This window comes from Triturus cristatus, chromosome 11, assembly GCF_964204655.1.
Source record: "Triturus cristatus chromosome 11, aTriCri1.1, whole genome shotgun sequence".
Lineage (NCBI taxonomy): Eukaryota > Metazoa > Chordata > Amphibia > Caudata > Salamandridae > Triturus > Triturus cristatus.
In genome coordinates this window covers 609,778,999-609,799,563 of record NC_140594.1, presented here as the reverse complement: position 1 = coordinate 609,799,563, position 20,565 = coordinate 609,778,999, and the positions used below count along the sequence as shown (strand labels likewise).

At 45.7% G+C, this 20,565-nt stretch overlaps 1 long non-coding RNA gene across 1 annotated transcript in view; it reads right to left on the bottom strand.

Annotated features, from left to right (window-relative positions):
• Nucleotides 1-20,010, bottom strand: part of LOC146785154 (uncharacterized) — a 75,468-nt gene extending 55,458 nt beyond the window's left edge. The window contains exon 1 of the long non-coding RNA XR_014970928.1: nucleotides 19,906-20,010. This is a non-coding gene — a long non-coding RNA (uncharacterized LOC146785154). The remainder of the gene's footprint in view (nucleotides 1-19,905) is intronic.
• Between the last annotated feature and the right edge of the window lie 555 nt (nucleotides 20,011-20,565).

The window sequence follows — 20,565 nt, the reverse complement described above, 5'->3', positions numbered from 1 at the left end:
AACTGAATCCTTTAATCTTCCAGAGAATTCAAGACTTATGGGGCCCCTTCGATATAGACCTTTTCGCCAGCAGACTGACGTCCCAGATAGACCAATTTTTCAGTTGGAGACCAGACCCTCTTGCTATAGCGGTAGACGCACTTCTCCAACCTTGGAACAATCTCAATTGTTATGCCTTCCCCCCTTTTGCTCTAATCCAGAGAACTCTTCTGAAGGTTCGTTCAGATCGTTGCCGAATTGTTCTAATCACTCCTTTTTGGAATTCACAAATTTGGTTCCCAGGTGTGATGGAATTGGCCATGGAAGTTCCTCGTCTTATCCTAGGGAGTTTAGATCTTCTCCAGGGTCTGGAAGGAGAATTACACCCTCTTCTTTTAGAAGGAAACATGAACCTTCTTGCCTGGAAGATTTCAGGGAATCTTCAAGATACTCAGGTCTTTCAGGAGAAGCTAAAAGCCTTTTGGATGAATCATGGGCCCCCGGAACTAGAAAAAGATACACCAGTGCTTGGAAAAGATGGTGTAGTTGGTGCATGGAACGGAATATGGATCCCGTGGAAGCACGTGTAGTTGAAGTAGCAAATTTTTTAGCAGATCTCTTTAATTCAGGACTATGCTATAGAACTGTTAATTGCTATAGATCTGCAATTTCAGCAGGACACTCCTTGTTAAACGATTTCTCTATTGGTACCGACCCTTTGATCCGCAGAGTAATGAAAGGTATTAAAATCAAACGTCCTCACAAACCCAAATATGATTCATTATGGAACGTTAACCTGGTTTTTGATCTTTTTTCATCTTGGCCAGACAACCCTTTTCTTACAAGGAAACAAATATCTACTAAACTAGCTACTTTACTTTGCCTTATATCTTTTAGAAGAGTATCCGATGTAAAAGCCCTAGAAATATGTAATAGATTTTACTCCCCTGACAGAGTAGTTTTTGAAATATGTAAAAGGACCAAAACCATGTCTGAGAACATCTTCTACCCCCTTTTTCCAGACTCTCCAAAATTATGTGTAGTCAGTTGCATGAAGGTTTATGAACAAATGATGAGTGCCTTTAGACCTCTCAATGAAATGCAATTACTCATTTCCTATGTAAAACCCTTCAAAGCCGTTTCTTCTGCTACTATTGCTAGATGGGTAAGATCAGTCATGTTTGAAGCAGGAATAGATTTGTCTAAATTCGGCGCACACTCCTCACGTGCCGCTATGGCAAGTAAGGTTTTTTGGGGTGGAGGATCACTTTCCGATATTCTTAAAGCAGCTGATTGGTCTAACGCTTCAACATTTGTTAAATTTTACCTTAAACCTGTTGAACATGTAAGCAATGTTGCACTGAGGAGCTTTGAACTTGCATAATGTAGCCTCCGGTCTTGTAATGAAATGACGATTCTCCAATTATCATACAGAGAGAATCTTGATTTCATTAAAGACAACGGAGGCTGACATTATCCCTCCCACCACTCCCAGGTGGATGTTTTATTAATGTTTGTACTTTGATGATTGTTTCTTACCCTTGATTTAATGTATCTTTTTCATGTGAGCTTTGTCACCTTTTATGGTCAATACTAACCTCTTTATTTTTTCTTTCAGATTCTTCTTCGTTATAACCTTTCTTTTCGTGGAAGAAGTTTAAGCTACAGTTACTTTTTTCATCGCAGCTCTAAGAGGAAGTCTATCGGTTACCATGGGCCTCTGTTGTCTTGTTTGGAATGTTCTTATTATGATGTATTTGTTACACTTTAAAGGGCTGCATCTTGAGCGGCGCAATACAAGTTATTGCATAATGTCAGCCTCCGTTGTCTTTAATGAAATCAAGATTCTCTCTGTATGATAATTGGAGAATCGTCATTCTCCCTCAGTGCCCTATGATGAAAACTCAAACCTAAGGAGATTGTTCTTGGCAGTAGGTTTATGATATGTTCTTGTCACCAGGCTTCCATCTTCCTTGGTGATTACGATGTCTAAGAAAACCATGGAATTGGTGTCCATTGAGTGGGTGAACCGCAGGTTTCTGTCACAAGTATTGATCCATGTGATGAAATCCAATAAGATGTTGCTAGGTCTTTGCCAGATGGCAAGGACATCATCAATGTATCTCTCCCAAAACACAATGTGTGATTGCCGCCCGCCCACGCTGCGGAGACCACCCGCCCACGGAAGCGATTGCCGCCCGCCCACGCTGCATCCTCGGCTGCTCTGTCACAATCAGAAACAATCAGAAAGTAGAGGGAGACTCCCGCGCGTTGCCGGGTGGCCGAAGAAAGTGAGGTTGCCGTGCTAGGGGGGTCCCGTGTGAAGAGGCAGTGTGACCGAAGCGGAGAGCCAGCAGGAGGTTGCCCCCGACGAAGCCCCGCTTGGACAGCGGGACACTCCGGAGTCGCTCTCTTGCCTGATTGAATCACCAGCGCGAGGGGGACGCCATTTCAGAGGCCATTCAGAGGCTAAAATCGCCGGGACTGCGAGGACCAGGGTGCCTGTTGTCCAGTTTACCTTGCACACCTGCTTCGCGGATTCAGGAGGGTGAAAGCTGCTTCTAGGCGCTGGGTTCCGGAGGCGCTGGGGGGGTAACATCGAACTGGCGTTGGCGTTGTAGCAGGGACTCGAAGATCCAGGAGTCCCTGCTCTCACAGGCGGACGCGCCCACCACCAGCCACGCCCCCCGCCTGCAACACTCTCTGATTTAACGCTCTGTCAGGCGCTCTGCGGGACGCGAGCAGGACGACGAGCGAAGCCCGAGCAAAGGGCGGGCAGTCAGGGGCTGTCAAGGCTGGGCTGGGCCACGTCCCTTTCCTCTCTAACAACAGTGAGTACATACGCCCGGTGTGTGTCCCTGTTCTGTTTCCCGAAACCATGTCTACTCGTTCTGGAAAGCTTTTTAGGAGTGAAGGCGAAAGGGGGACAAATGCCGCAAGCCCTGTTATAGGAACTATGGATCGCTTTATCACCAGGGTGACGGCGGTGATTGAAAAGGAGATTGCTATGTCTGAGCGGCGTTTATCTGAGGTTTACCTCCCCTCAAGACGTTCATCCTTGGGGGCCGCCGCTCAGTCGCTTACACCGGCCAGTGTCCGGGTTCAATCTGTTTCCCCACCTAGTGTGCCTGGTGTTTCCACAGACCCCCCCCAGTTGGCTGGTATAGAGCAAAATATAGGTAGGCTGGAAAATCTGGCCGCTCTTCTCCCTATAGTTATAGTGGAAGACGGTGGCCTTAGTAAGCTGTCCACACCATTATCACCTAATCTCCCAAGCGAAGCCACCAGTGATCCTGAGCCCCCAAAACCGCTCCCTCCCTCCATAGTTATATCAGAAGGGGAGTCAGTTAGGGCTTCCCCCAACACCCAAACTCCCGATACTAGGCAGGGGAACAGGCCCTTAAGCAGAAAGCCACGAAAACGCAAAAAGGGTTGGCTAGTGAGACAGGCCGCTCTTTACCAAAGAGTAAGAAAGCCTTCTGGATCCGGTACGAGAACCATAAGGGGTATGCCTATAGTGAATGAAATTGACATAGAAGGGGATGTTCTGATCTCTCCCAAGGGGGTACACCCAGACGCTAACACCGCCAAGGTCTCAAAGCTCTCTGACTTAGTAACAGTTGAAAATATCTTTGAGAAGGTATACAGCCTCTTGAAACCGTTACTAACACAAGTCAAGGGTCTAGGGGAGAGGATAGACAAATTAGTGCAATTAACCCTTGACGGGTTTCACTCACTCAAAACAACATTTAAACAAATAACCAGAGTGACTGAAAATAAGGACTTAGGCGCAAAGGGGAATGAACCACCATCTCAGAGAGTCCCTAAGCCCCCAATATGTCTAAACAAAGTTGTTCCTAATAGTCCATTAATTCCAGCTCTTAAATCTCCTCCCCGTCCCAAAGCAGGGCCAAAACATAAGGGTCCATCAACACACTTAGAGCCTGACAAAAATAAGCCTAAGTTTCTTCCACAAAAGCAGCCACAGATAGTTAGTGGCAAAATGGAAGACTCCCAAAAACCTGGGGCACGCAGCAAATCCAACGGGTTAGCGACAGGGAAAGCCCCTAGGTCTGTATCTCAACCTACAGCCCCATCTACCCCCTCACCGGCCCCCAGTAATCCAGTACGACGGATCCCCCCAGTAAACCTCCCACCAGACTGTCAACCTTTTGTTGCTGTCATGGTTAATGTGCCCCCTTTAAAGGAAGGACAGTTGGAAAACCACCAATCACTCAAGAACAAGTGTATCCACTGGCTGAAGGCAAACAAGCCAATCCCGTTGGGTGTGGATGGTATTATTCTAAGTGTCCTCAGAGTGGGTTGGTTAGGGCAGGGGAAAAAAACGCAGGAGGGGGATTGCATAATCATAAATTTCCAAGACCCAAGAGTAGTACCATCGATTTGCACTCCTATTAAAAGTATGGGGGCTCCGGGGGTTAAAGTGGTAGATCTTTCTTATTTTTACCCCAGGCAAATTGTTAGCCCAACTGGAGGAAGTTTAAGTTCCCCCATTTTTGGTCAAAACTGGGCTGGGGTCTCGGGGGGTACTAGGGAGAACCAATTGTGGGCACCAGGGCCTTACTGACTGGAAACTGGGAGTAGAGTAGAGCCAGCAGGAGTATCACCCACCCAGGCAAACCTTGCAAGTGGGATAGGAGTCTCTATAGCCACCCCACAAGATCCCTGTTCCCCTCAGATACCTCCGAGGAGGCCCATAGACAGGGGCATTCTGGCGCCCAGCGACACTTCAGCTGTGACGGACCTAGTCTTTAAGGTTTTCAGCTGGAATGTCGCAGGGATTGCAAGAAAACTGGCTCTACCGGACTTTACTGCTTGGGTTGATGAGTACTCCCTGTGCCTTTTCCAAGAGACATGGAGCTTGGTGCCGGTCCATAGGGTGGGTTTTTCTTCCTATTCCTCCCCTGCGCAAGTCTCGGAAACAGGGAGAGGGCGACCTTCGGGTGGCCTTCTCATCTGGGTCGCGGCTTCTTTAGACTGCAGAGTAGTGGAGTCTCCCACAGGTTCCCCTGACATACAAAACATCACCCTAATAGATCAAAGGGGAAAAATTGTCTTAAATGTTTTTAATGTTTATGCCCGGGGAACCAAGGGTGGGAGAAAGTCTCCTGTAATATCTCTCCTCGAGACCTTGCTAAATAATACTCCATATAAGACTCGTACATTGGTTGCAGGTGATATGAACTGTACGTTTGAGCCCTTGGGCTCAGACGTCTCCCTCGACCAAGACGAGGAGGATACCAGGTTGGGGATCCCGGTACTGGAAATCCCACCGATCAGAAGGTGGACAGAAGTGGCGCTCCAGATATACTCCCTTAGCCTCGAATTCAACTTAAGGGCAGCTAATGGGAGGACATCCTCGGATAGGGGGGGTGCCCACACGTACAATAGACCAGGACACACCTCTAGGCTAGATTATTTCCTAATAGATGTATACTTATGGTCTTATGTAAGGGACATGCAGGTGGTCCCCTCGACTGAAAGTGACCACAATTCACTCTCCTTAAGTATGGTCCAGTGGTGGCGCCCCTTAAGGAAGGACAACATTAACCTGGTAGCCGCACCCCCGGATGAGTCTGAAGTCTCCCCCTGTGGTAGACGAATAAAATGGGCGAAATTGGTTTTATCCGAGGCAAAGGTAGGGGAAATTCAATCCCATTTAAACCATACGGTAACAACCCTCGGAACCTCCTTAGAAGGGGTGGGTAGAGCGAGTGGGCTTTTTGTCTCCCTGGTAGAAGCCTTAACTAACGTGTTTACCTTATACCCTAACAAGTCGGGCAACAAAGAATTTAAAAAACCAGTTGATGGTTGGTATACCCAAACATGTAGGGTTCACAAGGCCAAGTTAGTTGAGGCGGTTAAACTCAAGTCCCGTAGTGTGATACAGGAAGCAAGGAAGACCTATAATAAGTCCCTTAAATTTGCCAGGAGGGAGTGGGAAGACAAATTCTGGGAAGACCTGCTCCAGGCTAGTAAAATCAGGGATTCAAGGGCCTTTTGGAATCTCATAAGCACACGGAATAAACCCGATGCATCTGTGAGACCCTGCAACATCCCGCCTCAAAGCTGGGTAAAACACTTTGGGACCCTATACCTCCCCCCAGATGGGGAACTGAACGTGGGGATGGACCTTACACGAGCAATTGAACCTCATGCCTATGATCTCTTCACTCCCTTAGAGATTGAGGGGGTTATAGGGTGGGTAGCGCCTCGCAAGGCAGCGGGCCCAGACGGCCTTCCGGGGGACCTTATGAGGGCATACCCAGCGGAATGGGCAAGGGTCATAGCAGCTCTCCTAAACGATATCATGATGGGAGGGGCTGTGCCAGAATCCTGGAAAGGGGCGGTGGTGGTCCCGATTTATAAAAAAGGGTGCAGGGAAACACCGGGGAACTATCGCCCTATAAGTCTGATAGACTCCACCCAAAAGATAGCTGGTAAAGCTATCCTTGGAAGGATTCTCCATTGGGTGGAGGAGAATAAAATCCTATCAGACTTTCAGGCAGGTTTTCGGGCTGGTATGGGGACAATAGAGCAGGTGTTTAGGCTGGCACTATTGGGGTGGAAGGTGGTGGAACTGGGCAAGGGTAGTCTTTATTTGGCCTTTATAGACCTGAAGACTGCCTTTGACCTAGTCCCCCGGGAAGAGCTCTGGAGGGTGCTTTATGAGTTGGGATTACCCCCTTACATCTTGTCCCTTCTCATTAGCCTTCATGCCCATACCTTTGCACAGGTCCGTTGGGGTAAAAATGGAGAGCTCACTGAGAAGATACCAGTGTCCAGGGGCGTAAGACAGGGCTGTGTCTTGGCACCCACCCTATTTTCACTATATGTGAATGGGGTGGTAAAACATCTTCAACAAGAACCAGCCGACGCCCCCTGTCTCGGAGGAGTCCGTATCCCTACCCTGCTTTTTGCGGATGACACGCTCCTGATCTCGAAGACCCCACAAGGCCTCCAGAAATTGCTAACGCGATTCCAGGAGTTCTGTGCTGCAAAAGGCTTAATAATAAATGTGGACAAAACAAAATACCTAGTCCTAAATCCTCCTAAGAAACTGGGCCGTCCACCTACACTTAACTCGATTCCCTTAGAGAAAGTAGCCGAATTCGATTACCTCGGTATTCGGATTACGGATAGGATGTCTTGGGCAAATCATATTGACAAAATGGTCCTCAACTATAGAAGAGTAGGAGGAGCTCTCATGAGGGAGTTCAGGGCCTCACCTAGGAGATCACTTACCCCAGTAATCGATATCTACAAGGCCAAAGTAGTGACATCAGCCTTGTATGGGGCAGAACTGTGGGGCCACTGCCGATTGGACGCCCTAGTGACAGCGGAGAGCAAGCTACTGAAATCCATTATCTCCATTCCACTGAGCACACCATCTGTACCAGTGTGGTTGGACACGGGTTGTACAAACATCAAAGATCAGGCCCAGCTTCGCCCGCTCCTGCTATGGACACGAATCTGGAGGGGTGAAGAACTAAAATCCTATGCTGATGCCCTGGGGGAAATAATGAGTCTGGGGGGTTGGGCTAAGATAAGATGGCTAAGAGAAACTAAAAAGCTTCTGGAGAAGATCGGTCTAGGAGACTGTTGGTCATCACGTTCAGCCCCTCCAAAAGAAGTTGTCAAGGCGCTTTACTGGAAATGGACTGTGGAGCGTCTAATTACAAACCCTAACCACTGCAAGTCCACTGTCGCCTTTTTACAAATCAAAGACATTGTGGCTTTTGAACCCTATCTGGACCTGATCACCCTCCCCTTTGACCGAGCCCTTTATTTTAAATTTAGAGTTGGATCCCTCCCCCTAGGTGCTGTGGTATCGAATTGGACATCAGTGGCCCGTACTTCTCCAAACTGTGCATGTTGCCTGAGTAGGGTTGAGTCCATTGCGCATGTCCTATTTGAATGCCCGGATTATGCAAGGCCTAGGAGTTTCTGGTTGAAACCTCTTTGTCGAAATATGGGCACACGTAGCCACCTAGTAGCCTTGCGTATCCTAACCACGGACACTTCCCCCCCTATAGTGTGTGGAACAGCAAAATCTTTAAAGCAGTTTTGGCTTATTCGTTGTAAGAGATTGTCAGTAGCTGTTTAATTCCTTTTTTAGCTAATTTAGTAACGGGCAATTCATGTCCTTTTATCTTTTCTAATGAATTTTATACTGGCTTCTTGTAGCAATGCTTTTTTGTACACTGTAATGATTGTATTTTAATTGTGCTTATAAGATATCTTGCATATCGAATAAAAGCTTATGATGATGATGACAATGTGTGACGAGAAAGGGTCGGCATCATCTAATATATACTTTCTCTCAAAGTCAAAGACATAAAGCCCTGCCACACTAGGGGCGAAGGTGCTTCCCATGGAAGTCCCGCCAGTTTGGAGGTACAGATTTCCCTCAAACTCAAAGTAGTTCCTTTTTAGGGCTAGAGCAGCTCACTCAAGAATGAAATGTTTGGGTGTTTTATATGTCTAATCTGTCTCGTTTAGAGCTCCCCTAAGAACTTCCAAAGTATCATCCTATGGAAGACTAAAAAGACTTTCGGTGTCAAACCTCACCAGAATCCTTGTTTCATACACAGTGATGTTCTTCAGGAGATTGTGTAAACTCTTGGTGTCTTGTAAGTAAGTTTCGGTGTTCTGTACCAGGGTTTTCAGAACAAAATCACAAAACCGTGATAGGGGTTCAAGAAGAGACCATATTCCAGACATGATTGGTATGCCAGGTGGAGGATGTTTGTTTTTGTGCATTTTGGGCAGTGTATAGAAATAAGGTACTTTTTCTTCACAGTTCGTGAGAAAATCAGCTTCCTGTTTTGATATACGACCATTCGCCTCAGAGGAGTTCACAGGGGATTTTATTTCTTGTTTCAACTCCTGTGTGGGATTGGTACACACCACTAACATGTGTCACCACATATAGCACAATATCCAATCAGGTGACACGTTGTATCAAAAAACATTGGAGAATTCTCCAGACAGGGAATTTACACTGGGAAAAACCTTTATTCTCCTTTAAGAGGGCGAACAGTCTAAAAGACACACTTGTAACCACCCGCCCCAGAAGAATGGAACAAGAGAATACAACCACTGTACTGAACGCATGGGGCCTACCAAATGTCACGGGCCACTTTCCCTGTGGCAATTGTAGTGTGTGCCATCTAACAACTGCAACAAAAACCCTAGACCTGGAAAGGTTTGGACACAAAGGGCACACTAACTGCAACAGCATGAACGTCGTCTATCTCATAACATGCCCATGTGGCCTACAATATGTAGGTATGACTGGAAGGAAAGTAAAACATAGGATATGTGAGCATCGCTGCACAATCAGGTGCAAGAAAGTGACAACTAAACTCACAGAGCATTTCCTCCAGGGAAACCACACTATAAATGACATGAGATGGACAATAATAGAACTAGTCAAAACCAGAGAGCCCCCCCAACAGCGTCTATTAGAAAAAGAACAACGCTGGGTTTATAGACTGTCTACACATAAAAACGGGTTAAATGACAGCCTCCCGTGGAACTCCTTGAAACAGAGGTAAATGTTAATATGGCCCACCTCTGTTTTAATGGACCCTCCCTTGCCTGGTTTTTGTCACTGTTGTTTTGCCAGAATATGCTTTTTTATATATCGTTTTCATACCTTACTAGGAAGGAGACCGTAATCCTGAGCACGTTCGCTCCCAATATAAGGTATGAATAAGACTGTTTCATCACTGACAATTCCCCTGAATTATTTTTCCAGAATAGTACATGATGGTACACATATTCTTACAATCTTTTTCATTTTTGTTGGTTATCGCGTACATTACATGGGAGGTCTCATGCTGTTTTCTCCGTGCGGTGTGGCGAAATTGACTGGCTCATGGCCACACCCCTTAGACGTCATCACGTGACCACATGACAACGTCACGTGTCACGTTCCAGGAAGTACACTGTTTCCTATCCGGCATTTAAACTGCCGAGACGAACACCGCAGGATCCTCGGGGCTCCGCGTGGGTCGTCTCCTTAGGTTGGAAGGCAGGCGGTATGGTTTGAAGACGTGATTATGAACTAAATGCGGGTGGGCTCCGCTTGGCCACGAACTCTAAGAAAAGGTATGTGATGAAAACCACAATGCTATTTTGTGTTTTACGCCCACAGTGTGTGACTATAACCAGCGCCCCCCACGGCTTCCATGGGGCGAGACAGAAGTCAGTCTCTAGTATGCTTGATTCTTGGTTCCCTCCTACATGTTTGTTAGTCTGTTCACACTGGTACAAGTACAGTAGTATGATATGTGCACATGTGCATTTTAATAGCTCCACTCTAAAGTATGCTCACTTTCAGGTGTGACACCCACTTGGGAATATATTTATTGTGGGTATGACACTACGAATAGGGGTGGATTTCACTCCGGTTCGTCTCGGGATAATATTCACTATTGTTATGTGAACTCACAACGCACAAATTATACAATGTGCATTTTGTGTGTGTACAATTATACATACCACGTTATAGCCTTCACGATGGAGACACGAATGAGAGGAATGAACTGGCTAGTACACAGTTTTAACTAGGACTGTGTGGGATTGTTTATTTGCCTTTCAGATTTTTTCCTTTCACAGAAGGCTGAAAGGTGTCTTCCCGTAAGTATACGGAATGATTCATGTTTGACCCAGGGACGGGTGCACCTTAACGTGTGTATACCACCCGGGTCATTGCATAGGTCCTTAAGAAAACCTAGTAATATCCATGAAAGGTTGAAACATGTAGACCACCACGACCATCACTTTATATTGATACCATAGGTCAATTTCACCTGTTTAGGTATCACACCTTGCTTTTAATCTTGTCTTATTGCTCCATATTAAAGTTTAGGGAGAACAATAAAGACATTTTTAACTCACTTGCATTATCGTTGTGAATAAAACCTGCTCCGCTGTAATCAGGCGTTGAAGCACACCCGGGTGGCATTCGGCTACTCGAGTGGGACCCCAATGATGAAGCATGTCACCAACTAGGTTGGTGAGTGAGGGGTCTTTTTAAAAAGGATAATTTTTTCCTTTTTCTCCTCCTCTACATATCTCGATGATCTCTTTTCTTCGGGGTATACTCCTCATTTGTTCATTATATTAAATATTTTCAAACATACTTCAGGGTCTAGTCACAAAAGCTATATTGGAGTATGTAAAGTTGTATTACTTAATGCACTGCAAAATGCAATCACAAACCCTTGGTTGGAGATCTCTGCCGCCACTCCAATCTTTTCTGTATGGAAATCTCCACATGTGGGAGATCTCCGAACATGTAGGCATATGAAGTAGTAGTAAATGATGAAGGGACAAGTAGGTTGGTTGGAAAAAGGGGAATATCTACTATTAATTGAGTGGGCCACAGGGAAATTTAAGGGGAGATTTAGAGAGGGACATGTAAGTACTGAAACACACCCACTAAAAAGTGAAAAGATTACTAATCACAAAATACTCTTCTAATTCTACTATAGTGCTACAACTGACAAACCAGGCTCGAATTTACTCTAGGCAAGGTTTAAAATAAGTCATACATCTCAAATCACCAATCACTGGCACTGCAAGATACTCTGATAGAAATCAATGCGCCAAATAATAATATTAACAATACAGATGGAAAAATATGCGAAAAAACAGAAAATATGTTTGTCTTTTAAAATGTTTATTTGTTATATGTTTGTAAAAGTCATATTTTTTCATACAATCATTATTCATATTTTTTAACTCAACCGTCTTAAAAATATTGCAACAGGGCTCGCATTACATGTAACACACCTGCTAATGCAAGGGATAGGGAGTTCACAATCAGGACTCCACTACTCATCCACAGACATAGCTCATTAGAACTGAAGCCTGTCACATACAAAGTAACTACATAAGAAATAAAGTCACACATCCAAAAACGTTTTGGGTGTACTTTGTTGGTGAACATCTTTGTAGCTTTACCAATCATTTTGAGGGACAATTATTTGACGACATCACAAAAAGCACACACAACCATAATAGTGGGAGCATGTATGTATAGATTAGGTAGTAAACTTAGAACTGAATCACTACATAACAAATAGAACATGTACTTGTTGACAATTATGCGGGGTATGCTCTCTCTCCTCATATCATAACACCCTTCTGAGACCCACCTACCTAGCCTACTATGGAGGTACATTAAGACAGCTATACGTACCTGAGTCATCATTGAATGTACTTTTGGGATCCTTACGTCATGCTTCATATGTCTTGGCAGTACAGAGGGCATGCTTATGTACTCCCTAGATGTGTTCAAAATGGTAGTAGCCTATTTTGTGTTGCAGAACATCACCATGTGAAGGGGCTTATATGTAAACATGAATCCTGATCGATGCCTCCATCCAGTTTTCTGGGGTGGGGCACAGAACAAGGGTCGGTGTGTCCATGTTTGTGATTGCCTAGTGGCCTAATAATTCACCAGAGCAGCTAGTAGTTTTGCTGCATTATTGTGATTGGACAGTATCCTAGCAATGATGAATGATGGGCTAGTACACCGTCCACATCCTGCACTACCACTGCCACCTCTCATTGAAGTTTTCCAAAATAGATTTTTTAAAGCATTTCCATTACCTTTGATGAAATCAGGCTGCTTTAAAGAAAAGTTTTCAAATTTGAAATATAATCAAGGGGATGGTTGTCCGATAACTCTTGCAAGCCACCATTTCTGTGATTGCAAGCAATCGGAAGGTTTCACAATTGGCAACCTACCTAATTAATATTATTTAGGCATGTTATTCTGCAACCCCCTCTAACCTGGTATATTGCAAGCCAACCTATAAGTACATAGGTTTGTTTGCAAAATAAGATGTAGGGCACCAAAGGTTGACACGAGAAAATAAGCACACACAATACCCATTTCGTGAGTATCAAGTACTAACCAATATCAAATTGGTGCCAGACACAGCAGGAAGCCCATCATCTTGCCATGCATCCAATTTGGGACATTACAGAACACTACTACTGTCAGTAGTTGAATAGTTTGCACACCAGTAAGTACTCTCTTTGTGTTCTCAGGTAATAATTCTTCATATTTCCAAACATCTTTTAAATAAAGCTTGTGTTCCCAAGTCAGGTTTGCAGAAATATCTTATTCTTTTTCTTCCTCAGCAGATTCCAGCCAAAACATCTTTCATCAAGCAGGAGAATATCCCTTCAACGTCTTCAGGGCTAGAATATCAAATATACCTTTAATCATATGAATAATACTGTGAAGCAATAAAATGTGGTCTATTATCCATTTACCGCTTGTGGGCATACCAAATAAAGCATCAGATGAAAACCATAAAATACACGAGGGCCAACCTAGTATTACATCCAGTCACTGCGACTGTACAACAAGTTAATCAAAGTCTTGTCAATTCCATGAATAGATGAAAATAGACTTAATGGCGGTTTGTCATGACAGTGGAGCATATATAGACTAAGCTAACAGATCTAATAGATGGAAAGAGGTTGCAGACCCATGACTCTACATGAAAAGCTCCAAGTAAGATGGCATATACAGGAGGCCAGAACTACACAGTAAAGAGGCCACTGTAATGTGATTTCAAAGTTTGTCTACACTGTCATCAACAGTGACCCCAAATGAATGAATCAGCACCATCAAATGTACCAGAGAGCATAGACATAAGTGCAGCAACACTAATCAGTATGTATCACATGCAGTCACACATAATATGTGACCTCTGTATAGGTAAAAGTGTGGGCAACAGGTCACAACTGTGTAAAATTAAGGGGTCTCTGAAAAGACAAGTTTAAAGGACTCACCTACATAGGTGAATAACTGAACCAACTACGTGCTGAAAAAACACTGACTGTTCCCAATGCTTACAATCTTCATGAAACATTTACATTTTTGTATAACTAATACAAAGCATCTACAGTAAAGCACTTAGTTGGGTGCTTTCAAGATTTATTTACAAAAGTGCCCAGAAGTAGGAGTGTTAGAATAAATGATTTGTGAATGTCACTAACAAATTAATATAAAACGTGTTTGAGTGAGTGAAGTGTTTGGAAAGAAGGCAAGTGGTTCAGGGAATGGTGTTAATGTCCAGAGGCTGGTAGTGTGGGGGTAGTTCGTAAACATCTCCAGCTATGCTAAACTGGTTGCATTGGAGGTTCTGATTATAGTTGCCGAGGTAGAGTTGGAGTAGAGATGGGATTTGTGGGTGATGCAGGTGGAATAAAATCAGGATTTGAGGGTGGTGCGGGCCTGAAAGGTTGTTGTGAAGTCTAAGTTGCATCTTTTGTATGGATTAATCCTGCAGACTGACATTGGTGTGTTTTTTACTGTTGCCTTTAACATCTGCATGGTTAAGGCATGCTATTTTGCACTCTCGTCACTCAAACAACCAAGATGTTCATGGTGCAACTTTTCCCTGTCTTGGTAACATTTCTCAACATTCTCCAAGGCATGGGCCTTCTTGCCAAAAATCTTTTTTTTTGTAATTCTTTTTAATGAACAAGCTCATAAGACAGTATATCATTAGGCATATGTGCATGTACACCGCTAGGTTGATTAATATCTAGAATACAGCTTGGAAGGGGGTAAAACAATCATCATAGGAATAAACATAATAGTTGAGTAACAGTTCTTTTCAAGACCTTCAAGTGAGTTATAACAGGCAGATTGTCTTACATTGCAAAATAAATGGATCAATTCCCCAGGGGCAGTAGGCCTCTCTATGCATTTCTATATCTATTCCATGCAGACCATATTTTTTCCAATTTCTTCAAGCACGCTCCTACTTTTGTATACTACTTCTTCCACTCGTTGGCACCAGTCTAAATCCTTCTCCCACTCTGTCACTGATGGGGGGAGAAGCGCACCCCAGCGCCTGGCGATGTTCTGTTTTTCAACTCCAGCCGCCAGTGCCAGCCAGAGTCTAGTATGCTTAGGCCAATCTTCCTCTCCCTTAATCATTAAAGGAGCCATCTGGCATTCAACGAGACCTCCGTCTACAATACCCTAGACATTCTTGTCAGAATAAGTTGATTTTGGGACATTCCTATAGGATATGAAAAAAGGAACCCTCCTGTTGGCAGCCCCTGACACACAGCATCGTCTGTGCCTTCCCCCATTTATGAAGGAGCGTACATGGGTAATAGGAGCGGTGCAGTATCTTAAGTTGTATCAACCTAAATCATGTACGGAATGCGATTTCTCTGGGGCTTTGCAGGGCTTCAGTCCAGTCGTTGTACTCTATATTACATACGACATCTACCCAGGCTCTGCGAAGGGAAGCCAGGGGGTCTGGTGCATTGTTAATGAGTTTCCAGTGTATTATTGAAGTCCCTTGATCGGTGATGGGACCGACCAGCAGCCTGTCTTCCAAAGGGGAGTGTTCTGGAATGAACGTACCCCGTTGTCTGTGACTTTGTAGGGCATGTGTGAACCTCAAGTAGGGAAACCTTTGAAGTGGTGTTAGGTTATATTCTTGTTGTAATTTGTCAAAGGGGAGAGGTGCACCATCCCTCCACACATCTCCAAGGTGGTCAATATCTATTGTCTGCGAGTCTCTGAATCCTACTGGAATGGCCACCTCCATCAGCCGATCCCCGTAACATAGGGGTGTCATGCCAGTCAGCCTTCCTTGCCATCCCAGAAACCTGCTTCCTCGTTCCAGCATGTAACCACTGCTGCTGTATGTGCTGGCCAGTCTGGGTGTGTCTTACGGACATAAAGGAGTGGCTCGTAGTTCCCGCCCGGCATCGCATCTCTGTCTATTCTATAAGCCGGCTCCGCCTTGTCTGCGTAAACCCAGTCTTTTATAACCAGAAGTTGTGAGGCCCAATAGTAAAGCTTAATATGAGGGACGGCCAAGCCACCTTCATACACCCCTCTCTGCAGATTGTGTAGAGCTGTCCTAGGTGTGCCTCCCTGCTATAACAATGTGTGGAGCTCTTGCGCTACTTGCTTAAAGAAGGTTGGGGGGACCGGATATGGAGTGTTCTGTAGAATGTATAGGAGCCGCAGTAGGGCCATCATTTTACATAGGGCAGCTCCGCCGATTTGGGACAGTGGCAAGGTGCGCCAGTGTATTGTGTCTGTGTGGAGCCTATCCAGCTGGGGGGTGAGGGTCCTCTGGAGGAACAATTGAGGTTGCTGGTTATCCGAATGCCCAGGTATTTAAAACCTTCCACAGTGATTGGGGCCTCACACCTCGCTGGGAGTTTCGGAGGGGAGCCCGACAGTGGAAACACCTCCGATTTGTTCCAATTTATGGTGTAGCCCAAGTAGCTCGAAGACATGTAGAACCCTTGCTAAGGAATTGTATGGCCTTTAGAGATGCAGGATTATGTCGTCGGCATATGGAGAAATGTGCTCCTCCCACCCTCACAGTGCCACAATGCCCCAGATCAACGGGTCTGTCCCAATCCAGTGTGCCAGAGGCTCTAGCGCCAGAGCAAACAACAGTGGCGATAGAGGGCAGCCCTGCCTGGTGCCCCTTCGCAGCCGGAAGAGTCTGGCTAGTGCTCCATTGACTCTCACTCGGGCTGATGGGCCCTGGTAAAGCATACTTACCCATCCACAGAACTAGGGGCCAAAGCCAAGTCTTGAAAGCACAGCAAATAAATAGGGCCATTCTATACTATCGAAAACCATCGAGGTGACCAGTGCCATCAGTGTCGTCTGCTGGGTGAAAGGTTTTTTGTTAAGTGTAGGACTCTGTAGAGTCTCCGTAGATTGTGGCCGGTGCTTCTGTGTAGCATAAAGCCGGATTGCTCCTTCATGGTGGGTGACCCTACTTTGCACCCTTTCCGCCTGACCGTCAGCCAGTCATCCAGCCAGTCCCATGCCTCTTCCAACGATGTGAAAAAGTTGGATTTTCCCTCAGCAATAACCTTAAGTTTTGCTGGGAATAACATCATGTATTTGACATTCTGTGCCCGAAGGGTCCGTTTCACTGTGTCGAAGGTGGGCCTTTGTTGCCGAACCTGGAGCATGAAGTCTGGAAAGAAACGGATGGTGGCATTTTTGTGTTGGAGGTCACCGTGCATACGTGCCGCTTGCAGGATTGCATCTCTGTCTCTATAATTTAGTGTGCGGGCTATGATCATGTGGGGGGAGCCCCGGGGCGTGGACGGGGTCCCAATGCACGATGTGCTCATTCCATGGAGAAATAGGTGGACAGGCGCTTAGGCTTGAGCGTGTTGAGGATTAGGTCTTCAAGGAAGACGTCCGCTGACTGCCCCTCCATTCCCTTCAGACGCCTACCACCTGGATGTTATTCTGGCAAGCTCTGCCTTCCTGGTTCTCCAGCCTGGCCATAATTTCTATTTGATTTTTGGTCAGCGTGGACACATGCTCTTCCAGGTGCTTTGACTACAGCCCCCCTATGAAAATCTGCTCTAAGTAGATTTACTTCCTCCGTTACAGAGTCAAGCTTATGTTCCAGAGCGCCCCTCAGATCCCTGATTGCCAACATTATGTCTCTTAGTGAAGGATCTGGGAACTGGCCTTCTTCTCTGGCTGGCGTTGTGGTTCCAGTGGCGCCCCCTTCACGGCCCACCGCCACCTTGTACTTGTCAATTTGATTGACCCGACTTGGGCCCGTGCCCTTGTTACGCACCATTGCTGTTACCTTTCGGCTGTCACGGGCAGCCTCTTGGTGTATTCAGGTACAATGGTCAATTACTCCTCCCTCGTCTCTGTAGGATTCAACTGATTGGTGGCCCCGCTGTTTTGCCTTCCCTTTTCCGGGTGTACTTGTGTATGGAATGGAAGCAGTTGCCCGGTGGATGAACAACAGCTGCCTGCAACTAAACACAGACAAGACCGAAGTACTCATCATGGGCCCACAGCTGAACGCCTGGAATGACACCTGGTGGCCCCTGCTCTTGGAAACCCGCCAAACCCACAGACCACGCACGCAACCTTGGAATCATCGTAGACTCCGAACTCAAAATGGACCACCAAATCAACGCTGTCTCCTCCTCCTGCTTCCACACCCTCCAACTTCCACGAGAGACCTTCAACTGGATTCCCCTCTAACACAGAAAAACCATCACCCATGCCCTCATCAGCAGTAGACTGAACTCTATGCCGGAATCAACAAAAACCTTACCCGCAAATACCATAACGTCCATGACACCTTTGCAAGACTAGTCCTCAACCTACCGCGCCCCTGCCTCATCATCCAACACCTACTTACACTACATCGACTCTCCATCGAGTTGAGAATCACCTGCAAGATTCTCACCCACGCCCACAAAGCCCTTCACAACACCTGACCTGCTTTCCTGAACCACTGTCTCTCGTTCCGCACACCCCAAAGATCCCTCCAATCAGCACAACTCTCCCTCGCTATGGTGCCGCGCATCAAGAAGACCAGAACGGGAGGCCGCTCTTCTCCTTCCTCACGGCCAGGGTGTGGAACACCCTCCCTCTCTACCTCCGACAGACCCCAACACTCTCCAGGTTCATGAAGGACATCAAGACTTGGCTCTTCAACGAATCTCTGTGATCTAACCGGGAGCTGGGGCCCTCAGCGCCTTGAGACCCCTCGAGTCCAATAGATTATCGGCATTGTTATTTTACAAATATCATGTAAATTAAAATGTGAACACATTTATGTGCTGGCATAGAGCCAGTTGCATAAAGAACAATTGATGGACAGAATGAAGATGATAATGAGAAAAACGTTATTTCTAACTGATATGTATCGAAAGAAACTAAAAACGCTGCCATATGGGTCCTCGCACTGTCAGCGCCCAAACGTAGCTATAATTCATAAGCACAATCGTTCTGTGAGAGAAAAAGTTGTATTCATCTGAATGATATGGGATATGGGAGCTCCAGCAAGCTGTCTAACAAAGACGAATATGACACGTTATTTTGCATGCCATTACTTCGCATGCCATTACTACGCGGTTATTACTTAGCAATAGCCGTTACAGCGCAAGTTTTTAGTTCGCATACCATTACATTGAAAGTGTTACTGAATACGAAGTAAAAACTTGCCTAGTAATAAAAATGGTATGCGGAATAACGTGTCATATTAAAAAAAGACATTTAACCCCTTTTTTATAAATTTTTAAAACACAACAATACTTTAAATAATAAATAGAAATACACTACCCTACACATCTAAAAATGGAAAACACTACCAAAACACTCAAAACTACACTACCCTACACTACTGAAACACCACTACACTACCCTTAACCCTAAATCACTACCCCCTGCACGAACACTCCGGTCCCTACACTCATTCACTACCCATCATAACCCCGACACTACACTAAACACTAAAACAGTAACCTACACTACACTAACACCACAACACTACCCTGAACCCTAAAACACTACCGCCAGCCCGACCCTGCCCCTAGCCCCAGTCCTGTCCCTACTCCCAAACACTACCCTGCAGGACCCCCGACACTACCCTAAAACCTACAACAGTACCCCCAGCACGACCGTGCCCCTAATCCCTAGCCCCAGTCCTGTCCCTACTCCCAAACACTACCCTCCACAACCCCCCGACACTATGCTTAACCCTTAAACACTAACCTACACTAACACCACAACACTAACCTAAACCCTAATACACTACCCCCAGCACGACACTACCCCTAACCCCAGTCCTGTCCCTACTCCCAAACACTACCCTACACGACATCCCGACACTACCCTAAAACACTACCTACACTAAACAAACTCCACACTACCCTAAACCCTAAAACTGTACCCCCAGCATGACACTGCCCCTACCCTCAGTCCAGTCCCTACACTACACTACAGAAAACACTACCCTTCACGAACCCTACACTACTGTAAACACAAATACACTACAATACACTACACAAACAAAACTACACTTCCCTAAAACAATGCCCCCGGCTTACCTCTCCTGACGGCCTCCTCGTAGGTGTTGAACACTCCCTCCATGATGGCTGGTCCCGCTCTCACAATCCTTAATCCGCCGCTTCTTGTCACCACTCCCCCTGCCTGGGACATCACGTGATAACAGTGGAAACAAAGGTAGTAAATTACTTCACCTCAGTTAGTGCGATACGTACAACGCATGCGTTGTAACACTGTAACGCTTGCGTAGTAACGATATGTGCACTAACAGCCGTAAAGTAATGGCTGTTCATCATTCGAGCCAAACCCTTCCGTGGATGGAACTCCTCCTGCCCCAGCTACAGCAACCAAAGCACTTGGAACTGGGAATATTTGAGACAAAGAAAGAGAAGTTTACTGTCATAAGAGCTCCGGTTTTAGTGCCTGTGGGAGGGATATGTGTGTGATCCGTGCATACCTATTTGTAGATAGTAAAATGAAATAACATAAGGGGTTAAATAAACATTCGTTGGGATAGAGGCGTGTAAACTCCTTACCTGCCCAGACATTGGGGTTCGCAGGAACAGGCAGGAAATATATTGCAGTTCAGGGTGTATTGTGAAGAAAACACTCCACATGAAGGGGGTGGGATGGAAATGGGTTCCAGGTTCGTTTTTATGACTAGCATTTGCCATATAAATCCTGGAGAACTTCTCCTTTAT